Raw genomic sequence first — 11,963 nt, forward strand, 5'->3', positions numbered from 1 at the left:
TGGTGTTGTTGAGAGGAAAATCAAATTGCTAGATGAGGACTCAACTAGAAGAGAGCCATTGGGTGTTATCGTCATAAAGTTTATTGGTGTTCATGTGTGGTAATGCCTCTACTACCCAAATGAAGCCCTTTAGGCTACATGTACATGGTTCTAATGTCATGACTAGTCTATCATGGTTCAACCTATACATATGGTTAACCTAAGTGTCAGTATACTTCCAATGTATACATACATAATTAGACCTAGATGTCCATGGTATTCATGGTTATTGTGGAGGTGAAGCCTAAAATGTGGTGTCCAATGTTGCCTTTTATTGTCTCGTCTTAGTACGGGAACAATGAATTCAATTAAAAATCATTCATCAATTGACGATCGATCTAACCATCGAGTGTGGTAATTTGGTATTTATATTTCCTAATCCATTATATAACCCAATACAAACTAAACCATCAAAGGCATGTATTTTTATGTCATTGAGCCCTACCTTAATGGAACATCGATACAATTTTTACTTCACAAGATTGGTCCTCTTGATGTTTGTGGTAGTGATCAACAAATGTCTTCCATGTCTCCTATAGAAGTGCAAGTCACATCAAGTTCTCGATTTATTTTTTCCCGAGTTGCCACAACATATTGATTTTGTACTAAAGTAGTAATTGCTCTTTGTCCAGTTGCTTCACCGTTGGATTTCATAAACTTGATACTTGATGATGACCTCCAAGCTAAATTCAAATGGAATGATATGCTCTTAATGTTTTTCTTGAAGCTCATCCAATATGCCTAGAACATAAACTAAAACTTTAACCTTAAATTGATGTGCAACAATGACAATCTTCATATTTTTTTAATGAGATGTTTAGTCTATTGACTCTACCAAGTCATTTGTATAATAGGTAGTACCTTTTATGTGTACCATTGCATATTGCATGGTTGGTTCATTGATGCCCTGATCAATGAAGTGCACCCATGGTTGTTGAACAACTTGATCAAAGCACCTATAAGAACAACTCTTGTTCTTCGTATAGAAAACAAGTCATAGATGTGACAATGTTTTCCCATAATACCTTTGCATCTGCCCACTTTTGGAGTAGTCAATGGTCATATCAATGTGCTTGTTGCCTATTTGGATAACTATAGGTTTAAATGGGATGATGAAGTTGAGGCCCCAATATGAAACAATTATAGCATAAGAACAAGGTGGTGAGGCACGTGTTACTCAAGTATAGGTTGTTTGAAGCATTGACACTTGTCACATACCTTCTTGAATATATGCACATATTTTTACATTGTGGTCCACTATCATGATCGTTACCATACATGCGCAATAGCATGGTTATAAGAATGACCCTTTGTGATAATGTGATGGGCTTCCGTAGGGACATTATCCTTCTCATGTTAAAAGAACACCCTATTTGCATCTATCATCCACGTCCATAGTGGAGGGTATTATTGAAGAGAGAAATTTTGCAGTTGCACACAATGAAGTGTTTGCATTCATCCTTCTTGAATCTAGTGGGATGCATCTATTTCTACAAGTATATCCCCCAAATTCATCAATGTAGGTCACTATTAGGGATAATTGATGGGTTGCACGATGGATCATGACATAAGGGGTGTTGTAAAGTTGTCTACATAGAACATCTAGCTCAACCACCATAATTTCTGGAGAACATGAGTGAGTGCTTGTGCATTTGTGGAGGTAGATCATGCAAGATTCCCTTTTCCCTCCGTTGATCTAGGGCAATGCATTTGTTGTTGATGGTATGCCCTAGAAACTACAAAAGTCACTTTTGGGATATTGAAACGAATCTAGCTACTTGATACTTCTTTAGACATTGTGTTAAATAGTATAGTTAGTCTCGCACCACAACCTTCTAGTTGTTTCACTCCAGCCTAATGATTGTCAAAATGTTGTTTCACTCCAACCTTCTAGTTATGGACGATAAACATTCTAATTCTAATTATAATCAACACGCAACCTCAGCATGATTGTCAAATGTTGCTGTCTATCTTTTTACCATCATCATGGATTTTGTTCGTGAATGTTGTTGGTTTGCACGACTAGTGAATATTATACTCTTCATAACATTCACAAATGCAATTAAGTAAGTTTACTTTTCCAATATTATTTCACATTATGAGCTTCTATTTATTACACACCAATTAGATGGCCAACAAGGAAAGTCATTGGTGTCACAAGTTTTGGATATGTATGTTGATTTGTACAATTGGTGACTATTCCTCTCTTTATAACCTACACAAACACACTTAAGTGCACAATAGCCTATTCTTGATCGGTGAGACAAAGGTATGAAAGGAGATAGAAGGAGTTGAGCACTCACAACCGAATAAAGGGAACCGAATATTAAGGAGGGACGTGGGTAACACACCAAGCATGGAAGCCTATATAAATACTATGTGTTTTTAGAATGAGAGGGGGAGGATATAAATATATTATTTTTGAAAGCAAGTTTATATTGAGAATAAGCGAGTGTGATACTGACAGTAGATCGGTACTTGTAATTGTGAGTGTTCATAATATATCATTCATTCTTGTAGGGTAATTTGGTGTGTTGGACTTGTGTTCCAAGTGTATCGTCTGTGTAATCATAAATCTGGAATCGGTTGTAGCTTATTCGGCCGGTTAACCTATACAATGCTCCTTACAAAGTTAAGAGCCGTCTATATTCCCGAGTGCGGTGCGGGACAGATGAACTGGTTACCCTACCAAGAGTCAAGTTGAAACCCTTCAGGTCGAGTTACCTCCCTTCCCCTTAACTCCCGTTCGGCTAGATACACAGTTGACGGTACGACTTGAATCGTCTGTGTAATCATAAATCTGGAATCGGTCGTAGCTTATTCGGCCGGTTAACCTATACAATGCTCCTTACAAAGTTAAGAGCCGTCTATATTCCCGAGTGCGGTGCGGGACAGATGAACTGGTTACCCTACCAAGAGTCAAGTTGAAACCCTTCAGGTCGAGTTACCTCCCTTCCCCTTAACTCCCGTTCAGCTAGATACACAGTTGACGGTACGACTTGAAATCCCTCTTTCCCACCACAATCACCTTGATCTGGTTACTTGGAAGTAGTAACCGGGAAATTGTTCCTCTCGGAAGGGGTAACACCTATGCTTGTTGAGTGTTTGATTACCTTACACTACCCAAACCTATCTTGATCATATTCGTACGCTTAAGTATTGTCTTAGCTAGAGTATGACATATTGAATAATGTCCCACCTTGAATGCTTCTACTTCAAGTCCACCTCTTTTGCACGCCATGCACAAACCAAAGAATATTAAAGCAACATAGGAGCAAGAGATAATATCATTACATTATTTCTGGCTCATATACTTCGTTGATGATGTATTTGTGGAAAGATTTGTCATTTGGTATTGGAATATCCATATTTGTGGTGCACATTAATGATGTATACCATAAGTTGGTTGTCAAATAAAGTTTTGGATACATGGTACCTCGACATGGAGAGTGGTGCTTCGAGTTTTAGATGTTGGATGGCTATCTCATCTTCCATTTTGTGCAAAAGTGTTTCTTTGGCGTGCGATGGTTGGTGGGTTGCCTTTGACAATGGCTTTAAAATGAAGACATATTTGGAATGGAACATGTTTTTTTTTGTATTGTGGCTAATGAAGATGCCAAACATGGGTTAATTGCATGCTCGGTTGCTAAAGCCATTTGGGTGGTTATACCACAAAGTTGGGCATCAATAACAAGAAGTATTTTGCCACATTTTAAGTGGGTTATTATCAATGATGATAAAGCTATACCTATGCCATCATATCATGTAGTCTTTGACTAACTTAGGTATTGGGGGATGTGGTTTAATTGGACCATGATAAATGGGTTCTTGTTTGATGGACTTCGTGGAGTAATACAACGTCGTAGGATGAAAGGGAAGTTGATTTGGCAATTTTCGCAACCATGTTGCGTGGGGATGTTGTCACAAGATGAGGTAGAGTTATGTCATCTAGTATCACAACATTTTAGAGGGTTTATCTTGCCATGTAAGTAGTGGAGATAGCAAGAGTTGTATTATCATCTTGTTTTAATAGAAAACATATACTTACAAAAAAGAAGAAGAAGATAACATCATTAGAATATGACCCCACAAATTTGTTAGACATTAGAAGCAAATTCTTTTCTATAAACTAAAAATAGTCTTCTTATTAAAGCCTAATTAAAATTTCCTAGGTTTCCTACTAATTTTGGCAATCAAGGCTTTCTATGTGTTAAACACTCATTAGATAACCAACAACCATCTACGAGATCTCAATGCATTTTAGTGTTTATAGCACCAATCAACCATAATTTTTCATTAAGAGAGGGTTAGGGAGTTTTGAACGATTGTGAATTTCTCAAAGAGATAATCACAAAGCATACTTCTGAATATGAACTCTCCAAAATTTGTCTTGAGACTAGGGATCGGCAACGGCTCAGCTCAAGCCTAAACCGTTTGGCTTAGCCGGCTTGGCGGCTCGGCTCGGCCAAATTAACGTCTTCTAAGGCCAAATTTGGCCCATGAGACAATTGGTTTACAACAAAAGAGTATTTATCCAGTCATCATAACTAAAATAAAATTAAGTAAAAAATAGAACTTAAACTAAAAGAGTTCTAGTAGTGTACAATACATAGTATACTCGAAAGTGACTACACACTAAGCCTAATTTTATTTCCACCCAAGCCTCTCGAAAAGAAGTGGGGGGTCAAAGGGTCTTGATGTGGGTGTGACCCGTGGTTCCAATGTAGAGAGAGCCCTAGCCATGGCTTCTAGGCGGTGTAGCTCACGTTCCCTTATTTTCAATATTGCTTCCACATCACGTCGAGTTGCTTTGAAACCCGGCACCCGAGGACGTCTGGTTCTTCTCTGGTTTTCTGCCTCATCAATGGAAAGGCCGAGTGGTGCAAGTGTGTCGGCATTCGTTGTCTCCCCCTGTTCCTAAAAAACTTCATTTGTTACATGTTCGTGATCATTAGCAACATTATTGTCAACATTTTGTAACTTATTCTCTCTATGTTGTTCTAGCTCTAGAATGTATTTGCCTAATTTCTTTATATCTAGAGTATCTAATAGTTTGGGGAGGGTGGGAGACGAACCAAGTATGTCTTGGTATTTTGCCCTTATCTCGACATAGGTTGGACACTTGCATGTAAAGTGGTACTCATCCTCTATCTCTATGTGACATAACCTACATATCCTTTCCTCCCTAGGGACTCCACTAGTACGGCCATTCTCAATCTCAAGTTGGTGAGATGATATTCTAAGTTGTCCAATGGCAACCCTTAGTGCATGTGGTAAGAATACATCTAGATATTTTGGCCGCGTGATAAAACCTAACTCAGAGAAGTGCATGAAGTGTTTCTTATAGTACAACATTTTAGATGGGAGTGACTCTAGTGGGGTGATCCATTTACACCAAGTGTAAATTTGCCATATTTCTTGGTGTATTACTTTATTGCGGTCCTCATGAGAGATTAAAGTGTTATCACTCGTGTGGTTGTACCTAAGGGGAGGTAGGTTATTAATGTCTAGACCATTCGCAAGAAGCCAACTCACCATCATGCCATACCATGAGCTAGTATAGCCGGACTCATACAATGATCGAGAGGCCTTAAAGGCTTGATGAGATATTCTATCATGTGGTTGGCTATGTATCCTGTGAATGAAGATTACAAGTTGAAAAAGTGCCTCTACTAACATTGGGGGTAACGTGAACTCAGCCCTAATAATGTCATGTGGTCTCTCTAATTGCGTCCACATGAAAGATGGTAATCCTGGAGCCCAAACCGCTGATGCATACATGAGGGAGGGGGTCACTAATGAGTCAAAGAGCCACCCTTTAGTCCGTGGCTCTTGAAAGTGTGCTTGGTGGCATTGTCTCTCTAGGAGTGAGAGGGATGCATGTCCTCTCGTGAGTCTATCCTTCGTTGCCTGTGTCATCGAAAATTTACCTGAGCGGGCACTAAAAGTGACTCCGAGATAGACGTATGATCCAACCACCTCGACTGGGCTATGGGAGATAATTAGGTGACACTTAGCTCTAACTTGGGCCGATGTGTGGAAGATAAGGACTTTCATTTTCCCTAGATTCACTACCAATCCTCGTTGTACACAAAAGTCATCTAAGGCATTAAGGTGCCTTTGTAGGTCGTGTTCGGATTCAGAGAGCAAAACTATGTCATCCGTATAGAGCAAGATATGAACTTGCGTATCCCCAAGGACCACTCCAGTGCCTCCCTCATGAGCAATAAAATCTTTGATCTCATCAATGAAGATCCCAAAAAGCGTCGGTGATAGGGGGCAACCTTGTTTTACACCAATAGTGCTAGTGAAACGATTAGATAGGCCACCTGGGCATCAGACACACCCGGACACTTGTTCATATAGTGCGTAGATGGCCCATACCATATCATCTGGTATTCTCAAGCTTTTAAGTCTATCAAACAACCGCTCTCTAGGGACTGTGTCAAAGGCTTTGCGGAAGTCCACAAAACAACAATATAATTTCTTCTTGCGAGCCTTAGTTTGGTCAATTAGGCATCTAAGTGTGAAGATATGATCAATAGTGGAGAAGGCTCGTCTAAAGCCAGCTTGTTCAGGTGCACGAAGGTTTAGGGTCTCCATATAGTCATTAAGCTCTTCCATTACTGCACCATATAACTTAGCAAGGGTATGGCCTATCATAATGGTCCTATATGTATTTGGGTCCATGGGGTCCCCCCTTTTAGGTATGGGGGCCACTGTATTCATAGTTCACTGTGGTGGAAAACCCTCCGCAAGGGCACGATTGAAGATTAGAGTTAGCAAGGGAGCTAGGCACTCTCTCGCATATATAATGTGTTCTGCTCACAATCCTGTGTGGTCCATGGACTTCCTATGTTGTAATTTCTTTATGACCTTCACGACCCTAGAGGTCGTGAAAAGTGTCCCCGTGGTAGGCCGGGGTGTGGAAGGCATTGGAATGGGTGGTTGGTTTGGGATTTGGTAAAGTCTCTCTATATATGTGTGCCAAGTTTCGGGATCTTTGATGGGTGTTTGTGGTCTTGGCTCCCGTAGTCTCTTCCATGCCGTGGCGCAATCGCTACTCATGAGCAATGGTAGAGTTCCCAATATTGGGATGCCTCCCACACTCGTCTCTTACGACGTGTCATCTTGCGCATTTCTTTGCGAGCTTGTATGGAGGTAATACTACCATTGAGTTGCGATATTGTAAGTTGTCTATGTAAGTCCCTACAATCCTCATCATACCATTTATTTTGTGGCATTGATCCTGATCTACCTTGATTTGAGTGTTTTGTATATGGGAAACTGCTAGCTGCTGCGGAGTGAAGGATGTGTGTGAATTTCGTACTAAGGCTTTCTAACGGTAGGGAGGGATCAAGGGAGGGGAGATGGGCCTGAACATGTTGAGAGTATATGTCAGAGAGCTCATGTGTGAAATGTATAGTGGTGTGATGGCATGGTTGACTAGACTTGGTGACCTTAGAGATATCACATTTTAGCTCGAAGTATAAGAAACTATGGTTTGCGCCAATAGGGCATGGGGCCACTCGGAAGGAGTTAATCATGTGGGTAGCTTCAGGGCGTCCTATTAGATAATCAACTGTGGTTTCCCCTCCTCCATGTGGGAAACATGTGAGCTCTTCCGAGCCCGGCCACTTAGCTAAACCATTATATATGACCATACGGTGCCGACTGCCAAGTTCGAGCAGATGATGGCCAAAGCTCGTGGCGTCCGCACCTTGATCCTTTGATCTACATGTGGTGCCTATGTCTAAAGGATCGACATTTACCATTTCTAGGTTTCTATTCATCTGAAATACTGTGCATTGTCAGGATTGGGTTCTCGCATTGAAGTCTCCTACAAGAAATACTTCTCCTTGGGAAGAATATCGGATTATGTCATCCGATAGGGGTTCATATGGAGAAGGCCCATGTGGCATTCCTTCATCGACTAATCTCGCCAAGCCACCAATATTATAACGGGATCCTTTTGGGGGAAAGTAACAAATGGCGAAAAATACGGCCTGGTCTTTGCTTGTGGAGACTTTCACCCACATAAAACGAGCTTCTGGGTCTATCTTCATTATTTCTATCCTATTATGTAGCTCTCTACGAAACAGTATCGCGACACCTCTAGATCCCCTAGTAGTGTGTCGACGTGAGGTTTGTCTAAAAGCAGACTCCCAACGGAATCCTTCGACCCATGGGAGTCCTCTATTTGGGCTCTAATGTGTTTCTACCAAGAAAAGTATATCAGATACCTTTAGTATCTCCTCTAGGCGGCCGGGGTGTGCCCAGAGTGCGCTGTTACAATTCCATAAGGTCATCCTAAGTGCATTTTCTGTCACATGGGCCACACGCCGTCAATTAGTAGTGCGATCATTTATGATCACTCGCCCGTCTCGGTAAAAGGCGCGATGGCCTTCTTTACGAGCTTGCATAACTCGTGGCATACAACTCTTGCGATGCTCAATTTGCATCTTAGTGAGGTCTTCATCGAGATAGATGGGGTCCCCACCCATTCCTCGAAGGATTGGTCTCTTCTTAAAGAAAGTGATTCTAGAGTCTAAGTCTTTAAATTGAAGGACTAAGGCTCTCTTCCTAGTTGTGTCACGCCCGGCCCTCCATGCTTTGGTGATAGGTAGGGCCTCTGTGTACCCTAACATTTTCCCAAGTGTTTGTGCATCCTCATTTGGGGATGCACCTTCCTTTAGCCCAGTGACACGGACATTTAAGCGTCGGGCCTGACGCATTTTCTCTTCTTCAAGGGTGGTATTAACAATATTTTCATCTTTTATTTCTTTTTTAATGTTTCTTTTAACCACATCTACCCAACCCGTTTTAGCTAACTCTATGTTATTATTAACTTCCTCTTTAACTTTTTTAATTTCGTCCTTTATATCCTCTATAGAGGATATTTCACCGTCTTCTCAAGATACCTCGATGTCCTTAAGTTGTTTTTTAAGGTCGGTGTTTTCCACTTTAAGTTGTTCTATTTCGGCCTCGAGGGCGTCTTTTTCCTCTCTATCTTTTTTCTTGTGGGTTTCGGCGTCTTTCACCCATTTTTTCTTATCCATCTCTATTTTTGTTAAACGATTAAACATATCTAAAAAGTCCTCCTTACTTATAGCCTCGTCTTGTATATCCTTATGTTCCTTAGTTCGTTTAGACGTCATTGTGGTGTCAATAAGAAAAAAAGGTAAAATAAATGGGTTCGAGACTTAGCCGAGTTTGTGTGTATGTTGCAATCACATCGGCATTTTGTAGCACGCGACGAGCACACCAAAAGAACCCTCCCACGAACTCGTCAAGAAAATGGCACTTCACAACGTCAAGAGAAAACGGAGAAGAAACACCCCGCGACGACGACGGTGATGACGACAGACGACGGTAGTAGACGATGATGACAGCAAACAGCGGTAGTCGTCAGACGACGACAGCAACAGTCGGCAACAGACAACGGCTATAGACGATGACGACGACAATAAACGGCGATAACAATGACAAAAAGAGCCGTACACAGAGACGAGGAAGCGAGAGAGAGAGAGAGAGAGAGAGAGAGAGAGAGAGAGAGAGAGCAGACGGCGACAACTGCAGATGGTAGCCGACGGCGACGGCAGCAGACAGCGGTAGTCGTCAGACGACAACAGTAACAGTCGACAGCAGACAACGACTGCAGACGACGACGACGACAATAAACGACGACAGCAACGACAGAGAGAGAGAGAGCTTGTGTTTGTTTGTGTGTGTGTGTTTTAGAGAGAGAGAGAAGAAGAAGAAGAAGAAGAAGAAGGAATTGGGTAAAGAGAGAGAGAGAGAGAGAGAGAGAGAGAGAGAGAGAGAGAGAGAGAGAGACTACAGAGACGAGGAGAGAGAGGGAGAGGGAGGGAGACAACATAAGGAGAGAGAGAGAGAGAGAGAGAGAGAGACTACACAAAGGGGGGGGAGAGAGAGAGAGTCGAGACCACAGACGTGAGAGAGAGTGGGAGGGAGAGCTTGTACAATGTATAGTATATAGTATATAGTATATAGTGGATCATCTAAGAGAGAGGGAGGGAGGTTTCTAAACCGGTTTCCAAGCCGGTTTACAAGCCGTTTACCAAACCGGTTTAGGCTAAACCGGTTTAGCCTATTTAGCCTAAACCGGTTTGTGAACCGGCTCGGCTCAGTTCGGCTCAAGTTTGAGATCCCGTAAACGGTTTAGGCTTAGCCGGTTTGGCCTGATCCAAGCCAAACCAGCTAAGCCTAAACCGAACCGTTGCCGATCCCTAGTTGAGACGTCATTTTCTATAACAAAGGGTCGGAAACATTATGGTTTTCTTCATTAGGCTATGGTAATAGGCATTGATCGTCGAGAGTGAGTGTGTTCATGAGACTATGTTTTGTGTTGCATTTAATGTCCCATCATGATGGTATAAACGATTTAGAGTGTGTTGCCGTGATACATGGAGAATTAATAAACTTTACTTTGGAGACTCTTGAGAGTAAAAAAAAGTGAGGAAATTACTTCCTGCTAAGAGAGTTATGGATACACATATACAATTCAAAATACTGCCCCCACATTTTGGATGATTTGTCCATGAGAAAAAATGCATGGCCTTGAGCCTAGATTTACCATGAAGCATGCCTTATGTCGAACATTAGGGTTAGGATTAAGGAGAAGTTCAAGGAAAGATTTTAAAGCAGGAAGATGATTAATGAAGACTGGAGTAGGATTTATGAGACTTGGAGCAAGATCAAGGAGGATTCAAGTGAGATATTAAGCATACGATAATGTTTTGGGGGTTGAATTAGTGGTAGGTATATGATTAAGGTTTGGGTGAAATTAAGTGATCGAAATTCGACTTCCAATGTAGGATTGGTAAAGTGAAGGCATGGAAGGAAATCAGACAATACATATCTCGTGTTTACATGAAATGATGTTTAACAAATATCTCAATCATCCCACACATAAATATTTACCTTCTCATAAATGAATGCACAATTCACATAATGTCCACCCAAAAAGAATAATAATAGTGGGAGGGTGTACTCACCTTTTGTACACAAAAATCAATGGAGTTGGATGTAAGACAAGAGATTGATTTCAGCAAATTGGCAAGGTAGAGAACTAGGACATGTCCTATTATTTTTTTGGAAAAAAAGAAAGAAGGATAGGTCCTTTATGACGCCACTATATGTTTGTTAACATACATACAAATTTGATTAGGCAAGCCGCAATATATATCAAAGAAAGAGAAAGGAAGAAAGATATATTAACGTCTTCTAAGACCAAAATTTGCCCATGAGACAATTGATTACAATAATGGGTATGTGTACCCAATCATTGAAAATAAAATTTTAAAAAACATAAATAAAAGAGTTTGAGCATGGTACAAAAGATATTGTGGGGTGTAAGTTGTAACATGTTCTATAAAGAGAGCAAGTTTTCATTGGTTGGGGGGGGGATCAAGAGAGCCCCACATGATGCCTTTAGAAAAGCTACACTAGAGCAAGAAGGGGGGGGGGGGGGGGGGGGTTGGTCAGTCATTGATCGAGAAAGCCTTGCAATGACGGCACCCAAGCAGAAAACACACTGAAGTAGCAGAGATGGGAAGGTCGAGGCGGGCGTTTCTCATTGAGGCTAGGAAGGGTGGTTGTTGCCTTGCCAAACATGGCCAAAATGGCAAGGCAAGGGTCCAAGAGACGCCAAACATGGTCATTAGGCAAGGTAAGGGTTCGAGAGACACGAAACATAGCTAGCAGGCAAGGTGAGGGTCAGAGAGACACCAAACATGGCCATCAGGCAAGGTAAGGGTTCGAGAGACACGAAACATAGCTAGCAGGCAAGGTGAGGGTCCGAGAGACGCCAAACATGGCCATCATGCAAGGTAAGGGTCCGAGAGACACGAAACATAGCTAGCAGGCAAGGTGAGGGTCCGAGAGACGCCAAACATGGCCAT

The 11,963-nt window shown here is 41.5% G+C and overlaps 1 pseudogene; it reads right to left on the reverse strand.

Moving 5' to 3' along the window:
• Nucleotides 1-549: 549 nt before the first annotated feature.
• Nucleotides 550-6,441, reverse strand: LOC147867167 (uncharacterized; annotated as a pseudogene).
• Between the last annotated feature and the right edge of the window lie 5,522 nt (nucleotides 6,442-11,963).

Source organism: Azolla caroliniana, unplaced genomic scaffold, assembly GCF_043228905.1.
Source record: "Azolla caroliniana isolate FFs.n. ecotype wild unplaced genomic scaffold, voAzoCaro1.0.p SCAF_2, whole genome shotgun sequence".
Taxonomy (NCBI): domain Eukaryota; kingdom Viridiplantae; phylum Streptophyta; class Polypodiopsida; order Salviniales; family Salviniaceae; genus Azolla; species Azolla caroliniana.